This window comes from Delphinapterus leucas, chromosome 16 (genome assembly GCF_059928025.1).
Source record: "Delphinapterus leucas isolate spDelLeu-1000000601 "Yukka" chromosome 16, BTC_Dleu_Yukka2, whole genome shotgun sequence".
NCBI classification, from domain to species: Eukaryota; Metazoa; Chordata; class Mammalia; order Artiodactyla; family Monodontidae; genus Delphinapterus; species Delphinapterus leucas.
The window spans coordinates 65,184,779-65,201,692 of NC_143144.1; the positions used below are offsets into that span (position 1 = coordinate 65,184,779).

At 41.7% G+C, this 16,914-nt stretch overlaps 1 protein-coding gene across 1 annotated transcript in view; it reads right to left on the reverse strand.

The window, feature by feature from the left end:
- SORCS1 (sortilin related VPS10 domain containing receptor 1) overlaps positions 1–16,914 on the reverse strand; it is a 554,727-nt gene that overhangs the window by 365,558 nt on the left and 172,255 nt on the right. The window lies entirely within an intron of this gene.

The following is a 16,914-nucleotide window of genomic DNA, read 5'->3' on the forward strand; positions in this document are numbered from 1 at the left end:
TAATGGGCACTTCACATAATTGAATGAGTTGTTGCAGCATCCCTTACACAGATTGGGGAAGGGTTTGCCTGTGCCTTCCCTTAAACGGCTCAAGCCTGATGCCCTCCCTAACCTTCTCCCTCTCAGCCGGCAGCAAGACTTACCTGCCCATCCAGGCATTTCTTATCCTGGTGGGCTTAACACTTTCAGGAAAGCTAGCAGAGCTGTCAGATATGTGTCCTGCAAGGCAGCCACTGAGCAGGTGGCTGGGAGAGAGGAAAGTCAATGACACAGGTCCCAGCCCTCCTTGCTGTGCCAGACGGGGCAGGTAACAGCCTCTCTGAGAGCCTCAACATGCTTTCTCTCAAAAAGGGTGGCTGTGAGGGCTTAAATTAGGTCATAAATGCAAATTACGCTTCAATTAGCATGGGGTTCTTAAATGCTAGCTCTTTTTCTACTTCTCCTCTGTGGGTTTGGCTTTATTTCTTCTGATCTCCCAATTTCTGGGAAAGCCACTGGACTGAAGCAACAAGGACTAAAGCAACAGCATTTTAACAGGCACAGATCTCTGTCTTACGGGGTCCTGAAGCTTACAGAATTTAGGGAGCCCTTCATAAGAAACAAGATATAAAATTATGAGTTCCAACCTCCACACCCTGGGAAGGGGGCTATGCAATTAAGGGACTTGGAAACCTAAGCTTCATTCACTTCTCGGCAACTCTTCCCTGAGTTTAACCTGTTGCTCTTTTCAACCTCACTCAGAGGAAGCTAAACTATTTAGCTCATTCTTCTAGAATTCAACTCCTATGAACTTACTAGGAGCCCAGGATTTTGCCTGATGCCCAAAGGGAACATACCTACAGATGAGGCCTAGTGGTCTGGGATCCACTGAAACTCATGACCTGGCTCCGCCGCGTTAAGTGAAGCACAGGAGTGCCATGACACTTGGGAAAATACAACAGAGCAGTGTTTCTAACCATGGATGGTCTCAGCCCTTATTTGCTCTCCTCACATAATGAAAAGAACCTAATAGCTCTGCTTTGTTTTCTGCTGAGGTTCCTATTTCTCTCCTCATACTCATAACCTAGAACATTTGGCCCAGTCCTGCTGTTTCCAACTCAGCAGAAAAACGGTGACATCGATTTCCTGGATTTTCTCTGAAGGCCGAGGGCTCAGTTCTAGCCACAGTGAGCACAGAGCAGTCTAACCTCGAATTCCGAGGCAGCAAGATGCCAAGAAGTGCTGAATCCTTCCACGTTCTACTCTGCTAGCACAGGGCTTGCTTTACTGAAGAGCTGATTCTGATCACTTCTTTCACAGCAAGTAAACTGGAACTCCACGACCTTAGGTTTGCTCCAAGTTCAAGGGAACGAAGGACCACGGTCACTCCAAGACAGGCAGAAATCTGAGGACCTGTGCTCTAAGGCCACCCATCTCCTTAACCGCTGCACAGGCCTCCTTCAAGGATCTGTTCAAAACTTACTTCTTTAGCAAAACGTAAGCACGTGTGAGGCTCTGGGCACCCCATGGGCACGTCAGATGGCAGGCCTGCGGTGGGGGCATATGCTTAACAGATCCGTGTGCCAACTAAGTCGCTTGAAGTGCTAAATTTCGATCACCGCCGTCCCAGGAAGGCTGATCAGCGGCAGCGGGGTGGCTGTTTGAAGATACAGAGTGATGTCGCTGCTCCACCTCGGTATGATTTTGCGGACTAGGCCTATAAATCCCCCACCAAGAAAATGCGTGTGTGGGCATAAAGCATTTCTAGGTAGTTGCTCTCCTGCTACAAGTAAACTAAATAATGAAGTTCAGCTGGTCACAAACTGCCCCTCCCATCCATCTGAGGAGGGAATTCACTGGAGCCCCAGAGAAGGAACCTTTTTAACCCAGCGTGTAACGGTGTGGAACCCCTCACACATACACAGAAGGTGTTTAAGCAATTCACAGGCAGGCGGGCAGGGAGGTAAAAATCCACTCCCTGACTCTTCTTGCTGAGCTAGTAAAACGAAAATGCCAGTGATACACTCAGGCAGTTTGTCAATACTGCACCAGATGAGGTGTCATTTACGGCATTTCAAGGCATATCTGCTTGGATCAATCTAATCTTTCTGTTTTCAAAAAGAGAGCAAGAAAGAAGGGAGAACTGCTGACCTTTAGTTATGTTTTCAATCGATTATTTGAAGCTTTTCCCCTCTTTTTTTCCCTTTCCTGTCTATATGCATTATTTACCACCTTACTTCGGGATGGTGACACGTCATTATATTAGGTCGGATTTGCTGTTGTTTGTTTTTCCGCTCTGGTTAATTAGCAATACTGTTCTACAGAATTAGCATCTGTTAAAGGGCCACAGCCAAAGCTACCACCCTTAGATGAGAAAAAGAGGTAAACGCAATTGTCTGCCTAGTCTGGTTCTACTGTCTACCATTTTTGTGTATTTTTCAAACAAACAAACAAAAAAATCACTGGAACTTATTGATCAGGTGAAATGTTATAAGTACTTAAAAAATATATATATCGTTATTTTTATTCATTTGGTAAACAATTTTCACGTATAGATTTAATTCCGAGTCCAAGTGTACAGCATTTAATTGTAAATCCAATCAATGAGAACAAGGCTGATAAATACTTTCACACAAAATGGAATATCTGTGAACATCTTGTTTTTTTCCTATATCTTGTTCTCATGATATAGTACCAAAATATCCTTGATTCAAAACAATAAGTGGTGACCATATGGTAATACCTTTTTTAGGTTCCTCTTTAAATCTTAGGATATTTTCTTTAAATAGCTATAATCTAAATATCTATGACTAGACAACCTCTACCTACATTGTGTCACTACCTCAGTGCCCACTTATTTCTGGGACTTTCCACAGTGACATGTCTAAGGATCCCCCAACCAGTCTAGGAGCTGCTGTCACCGCAAGTCACCAGTCCTGTTCTTTTGCTGGGGCTCCTTCCTGCCATATCCACTGCTCATAAAGCTTCTGGGCGGGTGGCGGGGGGAGGGTGAGGAGGAACTTCATTTTCTCCATACTTATAAAGAGGATGTTGAAGCCTATCCACCAAGCTGCTGTTTTCAAACCACTCATTCCTTGGAGGATAAGAAGGCACCAGAAACTGTGCCAGGCTCTGTGCAGGGATAAATGAGGGTCTTCAAGGGAATGAAGCTTCCTTTGTGGCTTCCTCCCGAGCAATGAGCTCAACAAACTATTACCTCTTTTTCCAGAGTCTCCGAAAGCTCCCACTGAATAATTCCACCAGTTCCAGCCTCTCACCTGCCCCTCCGTATATAGGTATTAAGAAACCATCACATAAAGAAAATGTAGTATTCCTAATGCCATCTGCAGCAACATGGATGGCCTAGAGATTATCATACTAAGTGAAGTAAGTCAGAAAGACAAATACCGTATGATATCACTTATAACCGGAATCTAGCATACGACACAAATGAACTTATCTATGAAACAGAAACAGTCTCACAGACATAGAGAACAAACTTGTGGCTGCCAAGGGGGAGGCAGGGGTGGGGAGAGATGGATTGGGAGTTTAGGAGTAGTAGATGAAAACTATTATATATAGAATGGATAAATAAGGTCCTACTGCATAGCACAGGGAACTACATTCAATATCCTGTGATAAACCATAAGGGAAAAGAGTATCAAAAAGAAATACAGTATGTGTGTGTGTGTGTGTGTGTGTGTATATATATATATATATATATAAAACTGAATCACTTTGCTGTACAGTAGAAATTAAAACAACACTGTAAATCAACTATCCTTCAATAAAATAAATTTTTAAAAAAGGAAAATGTAGTATAGTAGTCCACACAATGGAATATTATTCAGCCATAAAAAATGAAATCCTGCCATTTGCGCCAACACAGATGAACCTGGAGGGCATTTTGTTGGCGAAATAAGCCAGATAAAGAAATATAAATACTGTATCATTTATATGCAGAATCTAAAACAAACAAAAAATGATCTCATAGAAACAGAATAGAATGGTGGTGGTTAGGGGCTGCAAGGAGGGGGGAAGTGAGATGTAGGTCAAAGGGCACAAACCTTCAGTTATAAGTTCTGAGGATCTATTGTACAGCATGGTGACCATAGTTAATAGTACAATATTATATATTCAAAACTTTCTGAGAGTAGATCTTAAGCACTCTCACCAAAAAAAGAGAGAGATCTTGATCTTAGCAATCATTACACAATGTATATTTATATTAAAGCATCTTGTTGTGCACTCTAAATACATTGTTTGATTTGCCAAGTATTCCTCAACAAAGTTGGGGGAAAAAAATCACAATGGACCCTGGGAAAGGAAGATGCCAATTCATTCCTCCCCTCTGCTAACCCCAACTTCTTTCTGCTCTCAGTTACACAGCAAAAGCATAGAGACAGAGACACTAGTACAGCTGTCCTTGGTATCCACGGGGGATTGGTTCCAGGACCCCCTGTGGATACCAAAATCCATGGATGCTCAAGTCCCTTATACAAAATGGCATAGTATTTGGATATAAACTATGAACATCCTCTCATATACTTTAAATCATCTCTAAATTACTTACGATACCTAACACAATGTAAGTGCTATGTAAATTGTCATCACCGTGTGGCAAATTCAAGATTTGTTTTTGGAAAATTCTAGATTTTTTTCCAAATATTTTTGATCAGTGGATGATTGAATTCAGGGATGCAGAACCTATGGATACGGAGGGGAGACTGTACATGGATGACTACCAGTCATTTTAGTGTAAAATAGCAAAAACCCGTAAAAATGAGTATCAAAATGGCAGGGCAAGCCTTATATCTGGGTCTGGATTAGAATGAATGAATACAGCAGGCAGCAGGCTAAGTTAACATATCAGAAGTCTCCATTATGCCGAGTATTGAGATAGCTTACACCTTAGAATGTGACAGCAGGTGGTTTTTCTTAACATAAAAATATAATTTAGAAATGAAACTCCAAACATATAAGGAACACCTAAAACACCTTCCTAGAAACCTGATTCTACACAGTATACCTTTAAAAATGTCTCTAAATTGATTATTAGACTGCAACAAACCAAAATTTACTCTATCCTTCCCAAGTAGTAGCACAGGAATCCTTCATTTATTTTCCTAAGGAAAGAACATGGTGTTTTCAGCCTTTGCTAACTTAAAGCATGTGCCCCAGAGGAAGGAGGATGGAAGGTGGGGTGGGGGAGTCAATGCAGTTCCCCTTCGTTCATCCCCTAAGAAGGAATGTGCATATCCTCCCTGGAGTGGCCTCTCCTAATTACTTTGCTTGTGAGTAGCAACCTGGTTGGTAGCAGCGGACTAACGAAAATCTTTTCTGAAGGAGTTTGCAGAGCAAGCTTCCTATTCTTCTTAAACTATGAATTTCGGGTAGCTCTGGGAGAACTAGTGGACATTCAGGGAGATCTGAGTTCCACTGGGACATCCGGCCTGGCCACTGGCCTTCATCTCATCCCTCCTTCATCTCAGGGAAATCTTAGAAAAGTAGGACATGTCTCCTCATTTTTCAATTATTAACGATTTTCATTCTTTTTTTTCTCACTCTGTGTCCAAATGTGGAGGTAGAATCTAATCTCAGGGGAAACATAAGTGGGCTTCTTAACAGTGAGCACTTTGGCTAGAAGATCCTAAAGTCTTTTCATTCCTAAGGGTCTATAGCTCCAAATCCTGAATAATGAAGAGGGTGACACGGGTCCCAGTCTATGAAACGACATTTTCTTTTGTAATGCTCTCAGTCATCAGTGATTCAGGGGGAGCATGGGCAGGTGGTTGCATCCTCGTAAAGCTCGGGGTGGCTCATCAGAACTCAACCCTGCCAGTGTTCGTAAGCCCTCTCTCCTGAAGTGGGCCATAATCAAGCTTGCACGAGCATTAGCATAACCACATGGAAGATGTTAGGTTCAGGGGCTGCAGCTGGCTACCCACATTCTCCCCCCACCAGCTTCCTGAAGGCCCTGGTGTCCCCTCATTGCCCAGTCTTGAGTGTCCCCTCTCTGCTCACTGCACCAGCTTGCCAGAGACATTAGGTTGGATGTTTATAAAGATGTGGATGGAAGTGAATATGGAGACAGAATAATAAGGGCCCTGAAGAGATGTGGAACAATCTTTCATGGGGATCAAAGGGTTGGATAAGATAGAAGAGGGGTATTCAACAGCCAGAAAGTTGTTTTGTTTTTGGTTGTTTTCTTTGCACTCCAGTTTTAGGGAAATGAAGAAAACTCACAACAGTGGTTTCCCTATAATACACGTGTTCCAGATTGTGTCTTTGGTTCAGAAAGCCTTATTCAACCTTCCAACTTAAACAGAGGTTCTCTTTCTTTTAAGGAGCCATGAATTCTTTAAGAATCTGATCTAATAAAAGTTGTGAGCATAAAACAATGAATATAATGTTAATGATTTCACTGATCTCCTGAATCCTACGGGGGTCATGAATCCAAGGATAAGAACCTTCTGTAATTCCCAGAAAACGGGAGCTTTGTTAAGAAGAAAGAACTTTCAGCTCTAAAATCCCACACATTTAATTCAATAAACATTTATTATGTCTTCTTAAGAGGCAGGAATAAAAAATATGTGCTATCAGGACACAAAGGGAAAATGAGACTCAGTACCAGTTCCTGGAAACTCACAGTCTAGTGGAGAGGCAGAGCTGTACAAAGATGGTTACAAAATAAGGAAGAAAAGGGTATGTGGCAGGAGAAAAGTGTTTATAATCTTTTAGAGAGCAAGAAAGAAAAACATCCTCAGCAAGAGCTTCTTACAAAAGGAGGCGTTCAAGATAAATCCCGAAGGATGTGTGTGACTCTGATGGACTTGAGAGGCTATAGAGATGATACTCTAAGGGAAGGGAGAATGAGGATAGGCATCCAGAGATGTGAAACCTCACAGAGCAACAAAGAGAACAGGTCCCCAGATTGAGCTCAAGCTTAGATTATGGGCAGTGCTGTAGTAGGAACTGGTCGAGGCCCCCCCATTATGTTAGCCCTTATTCTTTCCACCCATTCAACTGGTCTCCTACAGATGTTTTTTCCTCCTCTTTCTTGCTTAACTGAACTCTGAAAATGATTGCCCCCTAGTTAAAGCTGTACTATACACCTGATGTTTACTTCTGCAAGACAAAACTCCCTAACATTCCGTTCCTTTGTGAGAATTCTTCATTCCAGAAAGAAGGTCACGGAACGATAACCTCGAGGACTACTGGAACCTGTTCCGGAACCACCTGACGCCAGCCCTAATGATCTCAATGTCTCCAGGAGCAAAGAGGAATGCAAGGCATCAGCCCTGAGCCTTATCTAGAGCCCTGTTTTCCACCCTGAAACTATAAGACCCCTTCTTATTTCCCAGGAAGAGGGACACAGTCTTGAGGGCGTTAGCCTGCTGTGGCCCCCTTTGCCTGGCAAAGCAATAGAGCTACTCTCTTCTGCTCCTCCAAAGCTATCTCCGCGTTTCTGTTCGGCACCGGTGAACAGAGGCTGGGTTTTCGGCAACAGCAGAAACACACAAATATCAGAATAGAGAGATACATTCGGCTCTACTGTGAAGGGCCTTAATATTAGGATAGCAGCGTGCTTTGCTGAAAAGAACAAAGGCTTTGCAATCAGCAGGAGACCAGATTTTGACTCTCGGTTTAGCCACCATATCTGTTAGTATGTCTTTAGCATGAAAAATGGAGTATTAAAAATGACTCAAATAATAACAGATGTGTTATCTCATGTAACAAGAGGTTCAGAGTTGATGGGGTTCCACGACTAAGTTAGCCTAACAATGTCATCAAGGACCGAAGGGATACACATATATCCTTTCTGGCAACACAGGGTGCTACCTGCCCTCGTGTTAGCAAGGAGGCTGTGACACTTCTTTGCAGCACGTGCAGACACAGCTACTTCCAGCAAAGAAAAAAAGAGCCTCTAGTGTCTATGTATGCTTTTGTTTTGTTTTGTTTTGTTTTAAATTAGAAAGGAAACCCTTTCCCAAAAGCCCTACCGACAAAATCTCTGCAGTTTCAATGACCAGGATTCAGCCACATGCCCACATAGCATGTGCAATAAAAACTGAGAAAACAAGGTGGGCTCTGCCAGCAAAGAAAAAGTGGGGAGTGGCCACTACAGTTAGTATCTGCCACTGCTTCACCTTGAATAAAGCCCTTCAATACTGAATTGACTGCTCTTATTTAAATAAATACATAAATATCAGTAAAATGAGAAGATAATGTTATCTTTCTTTTTTACCTTGTAGAGTTTGGGGAAGCAACCACAGTAGGAAGTGGGAAAACTCTCTGTAAATGTTAAAATACTGTGCAAACGTAAGTAGTTGCCATTATCAATAACGTCTAGCATTTCGTGGAAACCTACTTTGTATGCCAGACAAATTTCATTATTAAGGGCATTTCAAGTACTTACATGATTTTTTTTTTTTTCCTGATGAGAACATCAAAGCTAAGTAACTTAAAGTACTCAGCTAGTAAGTGGGGGACAAGTTTAACTCACATTAGATACAGACTCTTATTCCCTGTGCTTAACTCTCCCCATGGCATACAGCTTAATATGGGTACGATTGTTGCTAGAGGCAAGGCAGAACCACTGAAGGATCCTCACTTTACATTCAGTTCAATAGTATTGAAGTCCTGTTACCTATCAGACAAGGTACTGATCACAAACTCATCCCTTTTTCTGCCTTCTTCCAGAAATTCCTGGAATATTTTTTCCTTATAATGGACAAATTTGAGTTTTACCTTTTTACTGACCTCAGATCAATGACATTTTTATTTGTCATTTTAAAAACTTTTTTTTTTAATTGTTGAACCCTGGTGAAATCCTTTTTTGAGGAGCTGATCCTTCTACTTAACTCACAACAGAATTTGGCTGTCCCGGGATTAGGAGTTCCTGACAATGAATGTGCACACATCTAACTGCAAATTTCAACAGACTGTTTTATTATATCAACATTTTCAGGAGATTTACATGAATGTATAATTGTGCTCCATTTATCAAAGGGCAGAGAAATCAATAATTGCTAAACTAGATTAAGAAGCCCCAGAGGGAAACTGAAAGGTTGATATGATGCAGGCACACACTCACAACCACACGTGCACTTGAAGTCATCAGATGGAAGTAATCCAGCACATACAAACACAAGTTGAAATGAAAAACCAGTAGAGGGCTTCCCTGGAGGCTCAGCGGTTCAGAGTCCGCCTGCCGATGCAGGGGACACGGGTTCGTGCCCCGGTCTGGGAAGATCCCACATGCCGCGGAGTGGCTGGGCCCGTGAGCCATGGCCGCTGAGCCTGCGCGTCAGGAGCCTGTGCTCCGCAACGGGAGAGGCCACAACAGTGAGAGGCCCGCGTACCGCAAAAAAAAAAAAAAAAAAAAAAAAAAAAAAAAAACACAGTAGAAAGAGTGGGATGAATTTGGGGTACAGGGCCAGCTAGAAAGCAGTTAGTAGATTTTTGCCTCTGGAAAGTCCTTAATCCCCAAATGACCTTCATGTTTTGTAAAAGCCCGCACATAATTTAATGTAATGTTTATTCATATGATATCCTCTGCATGACACTGAAATGGTGTGAGTTAAACAGCCACTGGACGCGCCCCCACCACCACCACCACCAGGGAACTTAAAAGACAAGACAGTCAACAGAGACGGAGACACAAACAGGGCATGCAGATAACCTAATCAACACTAGACACAGGGCAAACTGTAGCATACAGAAGAGCCTTTATGGAAGTGGAAGGTTTTTTAGTAAAATTTGCTATGCCCTTCCTTTGAGTCTGTTTCCCTGTAGAGGTCATTTGCAGCTAATATATAAGGCTGGCCCAGGAGCTGTGGGACACTGTCCCAGCAGTTTGCACATGAGGAAAACTCTCACTGGAAGCTCTCACTGGAAGCAACGCACATCTCTTGCCACCTGTCTGCTGAAAGTCAAGTTCTTTCTTGTTAGTAACAAGAAATGCTTTAAATAAAAAGCTATTACGCTCTAATCCTAGAGCCAAGTCATTATATTTAGCAAACAAATCCAAGCTTGTCAAACCCACCAGACCTAAGTTGCTTTTGGATGCAAATCCTGAATATAGAACCTTTCATCATCACCTTGCTCTTCAATTCCCCAAGGTGAGGGATGCTACCAACTCAGAAAAAAATAAAAAGTACTCTCTCCAAAATCTAGTTATCTTACAATGTCAAGCCAGACAGACTGACTGATGACACTTCATTCCTATATTTTTTCTTTCCTTCTCCTCCTCCTCTTCTTTTCTGAATAATAAAAAAGAGGATAATTTTCCAAACATAGATCCATATCTAGTGGATAATGTTGACCATTTCATACGCTTCTTCCTTTAAGTAAATTACTCTGCCCTAAATTATACTCCATTTCAATCTTCTGTGTTACAGCAAAGGAAGTAGGGAGACGCGAAATTAAATGATATATTTTTTTTCTAGAAAAGAGCAAGATATCGGCACCAGTGTCATCCCAGAAGAGTATCAAGATAAAATGATTGCACAAAATATGAGGAAAATGCATATTCAAGATGAAACCTCATTATACAGGGAAACAGAAAATATTAAAACAATAGTAAAATAGAAATATTAAAAAGAACTGGAGATCCAAAGCCAAAGTTTCAAGATATGAAAGCAACTGAGGCTAGAGCATGGGGGGGGAGAGAGGCTAGCAGCTCAGTGGGTGGTCTGGAGTGCTACAGTGCAAGGAACCTATTGGAAATGTCCTCTGCAAGTCCATCATTTCATAATTAAAGAAACAAACTCTACACCACGTTGTCCTCATTCCCCTCCTAGTGCTGAAGGGAATGGACATGATATCCCAACCATCCTCCTTTGAGGTAGTCCCTATTCAAATTAGGTCACCTGGCACTTACTGAAAGAAACACAAATAATGCAGAGAATTGTTAATTCAGAGCTGCAAAACAATAAAAAAAATATTTCTTGCAGTATCTTCTCTCTGGAAATCTGGAAAACAAAACAGAGGAAACCTTCCATATGCTGAAGTAGAAGGGGTACAAAACTGAGTTTGGCAGGAGGGAGACAGAGGGCATGTGAATAATGGAGAAATTCCCTTCCTTTCAACCTCTTTGAGGCGCTGATCTGAGAAATAGCTCTGCAAGCTCTCAAATCACTGTCTCAAGTATAGATGCTATCTAAGTATTAAGACTCTTCCTAGGCAAGAGCCCACACACAAGGTGAACGTACCGTTAAACAGCAAACAGCATGTTAATGATGAGGGGCCCTTCTGTTCATATGTCTCCTTATATTTAGCTTCAAAAGAAAGAAATGAAGCAAGACTTTCCCTTTCCACTTCTCCATATTGGGCTTTATGCAGTTATTCATGGGTCTGAACAGGTTAAGTTAATTTTTTTTTTTTTTTTTTTTTGCGGTACGGGGGCCTCTCACTGTTGTGGTCTCTCCCGTTGCGGAGCACAGGCTCTGGACGCGCAGGCTCAGCGGCCATGGCTCACGGGCCCAGCCGCTCCGCAGCACGTGGGATCTTCCCGGACCGGGGCACGAACCCGTGTCCCCTGCATCGGCAGGCGGACTCTCAACCACTGCGCCACCAGGGAAGCCCCAAGTCAATTTTTTAAAAATATTTGTTTTCAAGGTTAACACAACACACAGAAAGCTAAATAAAGATATGCATATAATGGTGATCCAAGCATCAGAACATGAACCTCAGTAAGACACCTGAATAAAATATGAAAAGAATGTAAGCGTTCTATTTTTTTTCATTTTCTCTTCTCATTTACCAACCAGTGCAACTAACGAAAGCAACAAGAACAACACACTGAAACACTAGAGACAGTTCAAATAAGCTAAGTTCAAATATTTTCCTTTACTCTGGGAAAGTCTTAATGTGGACCAGAAAGAAGAGAAATAAATAAACGATAGCCACTGACATCTCTAGGAGCAGATCTTTTATTAATATTTGCCTTGTCTGAGTGCTAAAGTGCGGTGAGACACAATTTGCCTAAAAGGAAATTCAAAGCTTAAAACAAGCTGGCTTAAAAGTGAAATTCAAATAACATCTCGAAATCCCAAGTCAAATATAATAATAAATAATAAAGGTTTGTGTTGGAGGAAAAACCCTATAGAAGTTAAGTGATTTTTATATGTTCCTTGTCATTTAGTCATGGAACGAAAATGCTTCTACATGATTTTAATTCTAATCCTCTACAATTGCATCTAGATGGTTGGTGGGTGGTTATAAAAAAAATCAGCATTTTGCCACTCTTTGAAAGGGAACTTAGGACAAAATTGGAAGGGACTGAAAAGATTATCTAACTTCAACCACCTCATTTGACAAATGGTGTAGGTTACACTTTTAGAAGGATCAATTTTTGAATAAGGAGTTTTGAGAATAAAGAACAATCTTAACAAACCACATGCTGATTTGGGGTATGAAGCAGGAGTTCCTAGGTACAGGAGGAAGGACTGGATTGGGCCAGTTCTGAGCCCGGAGAGTTAAAGAGGTAACAGAAGGACCAGGCATAGACCCAGGTCTTGTGGGAATGAAAGCCATACAATTTGCGGGCCTCACATTAAGAAAAATAATACAAAATTATTAATAAAATGAGATTTAACAGTCAAAATTTATTAGAATGACAAATTAGATCACAACGAATTACCAGTGCCTTAAAGATTTGCGTATTTTTCTCCTGAGACACCTTTAGGCAGTTTGGCAGAAATGAGGAAATACAAATGTTTTCTGATTGCAACCTAGCTTCCCCGGTCCACCTGAAACAATCTACAACTCCCCAAAACTCTTAGCACTCACAGGAGCCCATGCCTACGAAGGCTCTGAATCTTAAGCTGCATTAACTTCACTGTAAATCCACCTTTCAGTAGGATTCCACATTAGATGCTGCTCATTAAAACTTTTCAATGGAGCTATCCATTTCAGCAGTCCTGGGCTATGAATCAGGAGATACAGACTTAAGTCTGAGCTCGGCTGCTGACACACTGTGACACTGAGGAAGCCAACGTACCTCTTTGGGCTTCAGTTTCCTCCATGGTTATGCTACACACTTGTAAGATCTCTTCCCATTATAATATCATTCAATGCCCAATACCCTGATCTTCAAGGTCACCAGGCTTAGTAAGTGCTATTGCCATTGCTTGAGCTCTGAGTCTTCCTTGATGCCATTCCTCTCTTTTCTCCCCAAACCGAATCAATCACTAAGTCCTATAAACCTCTCCCATCTAACCTCACATCAACCTGGTCTGGCCTAGGGCAGTGCCTCTGACATCTCTGTCACCATCTCATCTTGCTTCCCTCAAGCCACCCTCTGTGCTACTACCATTATAATCTTTTTAAAAATAGCAATCTGGGGCTTCCCTGGTGGCGCAGTGGTTAAGAATCTGCCTGCCAATGCAGGGGACACGGGTTTGAGCCCTGGTCTGGGAAGATCCCACACGCCGCGGAGCAACTAAGCCCGTGAGTCACAACTACTGAACCTGCGCGTCCTGTGCTCTGCAACAAGACAGGCCGCGACAGTGAGAGGCCCGCGCACCGCGACGAAGAGTGGCCCCTGCTCACCGCAACTAGAGAAAGCCCTCGCACAGAAACGAAGACCCAACACAGCCAAAAATAAATAAATAAATTTATTTTAAAAAAGAAAAAAAAATAGCAATCTGGTCATCTTTTCCCACTCTTTAAAGCCTTTCTGTGGCCTCCCACTGAACTTAAAGTTTAAATTTCGTATGACCTACAGGCCAAGTATGATATGGCTCCTACATTCACATTCAAATCAATGTCATACCAATGCTCCCTTGAACTCAGACAGTGTTCTCCTGCTAACCTAAAGGACTTCAATATCTGTTGATGGTGTGACTGACTGACTGTAGTTATATTGGTGATGGACTTTTCCAGGCATGAACAGCATGTTCCAGTTACGTGAGCAATTATTGTAGCAAGCATCTGGAACACAGTGGGCTCAAAAAACCTGAGTAATTGCAACACAAGAGCACTGCCACTTAATGAAATTCCAATTTTAAGAATGACATTCCAAACACTTTGGATTTCCTCTTAGAAGTCCTGGCTGATTAAAGGATTAAACCTACAGACAATTCAATGCTGTGTATCTCTTTTGGGAGGGCTGAGTAGTTGTAAAACATGTCTGTGATCCAATCCAATGGTTTATTGATTTTTCTGTCCTTTCATCCAAAAGTGTTAGCTTTCATGCATAGACCTGTGAGACACCTGAAGGTTGGCCAGGACACTGCAGAGGCCCACTTCCCATTCTGTGAGTTTCTCCTATCTAGGAATGGACAGCCCTGGATAGGTGTAAGTCATTCAAAGTCTGAATGCCAGCTCTTTCAATAAATTCCTATGGGCCCCTCAAAACTGCCTCCTCTGTACAGTGGGGACAAAGCCAAATAAAGTCTGTAAGGGTGGCAGGGTGGAGACCTAAAGTTAGAAGTTGAGAAGACTTGATTCTGGTTATAGAGCCAATTTTAATTCCTTATGTGATTTTAGCCAGTTAGTTTAACTTTTTTCCTTTTTCCTATTAAACAGGATCAATAAAATTAGAATTCCCTTTTCTAACTGAATTATTATCACCAGTTTATTGAGTACTTAAAAATTTTTTTTGTCAGTCTGCTAAGCATTTTGAATAATATAATCTATATACATCTTTATCTTATGAAACCAATGCTGCTGCTGCTTCCTTTTTTTTCTTTTTTTTTTTCTTTTGATGGTCTATTTTCAGATGGCAGATTAGAGAGTTTAAGGAATTTGCCTACCATCAGCTAGGAAAGCTGGGATTTAAACCCAAATAAACTGAAACCAGAGCTCAGGTGCTTTACCTGAGGGAAAAAAAGAACTCTTTAAAGAGAGGGAAAGAAAGAACTTGGAAGAGTTTCAAAGATTATACTTCTTGCTTTCAATCAACCTGAGGCTAAAGCTCAGTCTGTCTGCCTTCCTGTCTTATCTATTTTATCTTACCTCACCTCATCTTATCTATATATATCTATATCTATAAATATATATCATTTATCCAACTGTTTTTCTGGACACTGGCCACAATGTATATTTGTTCTAAGTGCTATCCAGGATGCAAAAAGAGGGAAAAGATACCCACCCACATTATACATTACAGCTGGGGAGAGACTCACAGAGCCTCCAGGTCAGAACTGAATGCTTTGGAAGCTAAACGGAGCAATGGGACATTTCCAAGCTCTTACAGCAAGCCAGGTGCTTTACACACAGTATGTCATTTAACTCACTTTATAATCATAGGGAGATGGTTTTAGTTATTCTCACACAGGACATGTGATGGGCTAGGACTCAATCTAGCCTCAATCTTCTTGGCTTCTGATCTGGAGCCAGGGCCTTGAGGGATGGGCTGAGTTAACTCTTCCACCATCCTGAGCATAGGGGTCATCTTTACGTCTCACTCACTGAGACCTCTGTGGATGCCACAAGCCAGAGGACCACAGTTCTCCTTACCCACCAGCAGGTATAAAACATGGAGTCCTCATGCTCAGAAAAGAGAATGACTTCCCCCAAATCTACAACAAGACCATCCATCTGCTACTCTGCTGATGAAGGGGCTCCATAAACTGAGTCACTCAAATGTCCCTCACTCCGATGCAGGAAACGAGGTTTCAGTCAAGAAGGATAAAAAAGGCTAGGAACAAATGATATCTCTATTCCACGTGGGAAATCAGTTGCAAAAATGGTTAAGTAAATCACTGTTACCTCCCTTACTTTTTAATCCTTTAATCCTAAATCAAGACACACAGTGAAATTTAGAAACCCAACACCCAGTGTGCCCTAGGAAATGCAAATCTCCCAGGAAAGACTGATTCCTTGCCGTGTGACTGGGCCATTGCGAATGGCTCTCTGCAGAGAAAAGGAGCAACACTGTTCCCAGTAGGCAACAGAATGCGAGGGGGTCACTGGGACCAGTTCAGCAAGTGACTCAGAGCCACTGAGGGAAGGAGACGCCTCAGCCAAAGCTCTCTGCCTGGCTGCTGCATGAGGTGGTAGGGAGAAAAAGAAATCTATTTTCTTGAAAATGGAACCTCTTCTTTAGATTTCCTGGTTTTTTTTCCTTTAAACTGTCCAAGATTAATGTGGCAAAAATAAAATGTCTGACAGGCTGCTTATTTTGACGTTTACTACAGCACATAAAAGTGAAGAATTAGCATGGAATGAATAATTTATTTAGCGCTTTACTGTTGTTTTAAACAAATCACTTCCATGAAAGCAATGTGTATTCAAGCAATAAATCACCGTTCAGCACTCTGTCGTGAGGAAAAGGTACCATGTGCCAGAATTATTGAATGGCAGTGCTTGGCGGGAGGCAGGCATGATACAGATAAAGGCGATATTCCTGCACAAAGGAACTTTGTCTGGATGTGGAGGAGGCTAGGTTTGAGTGAGTTTCAGGAAACATACCCTCTTCTGTACGCACAAGGTTTAAATGAGCACCTACTTGAGCTAATGCATCTGATGTTACGACTAATACAGTGTAACTTCGGATTGTATCATAACTATTACTATTTTATTATTGTATTTATTGTATTATATGCATTGTATTTATTTGTATTGTATGTATAAATAAATACAACACAAATACAAATAAATACAATATATATTATATTATTACTATGTTATTATTGCAATGACTATGCGCCAAGCACAGCTAAGCATCCTGGATACACTATTGAAAGAAAACAGTGAGTTCTATGCCCTTGAATTGATCACTATCCTATGGGCTTCAGACCACGTTACACAATGTGATAAGTATCACACAAAATGCTATGAGGACTTGCCTAGTAGGAGGATGGGAATCTGGAAAGATTTCATAGAGGTGGTGTCAGTGTATCCAGACCTTGGTTTAGCCAAGGGGCCTAGAGAAAGGGGAAGAACATTCACTACAGAAGTCTGCAAGGGACCAGAGGGCAGCAA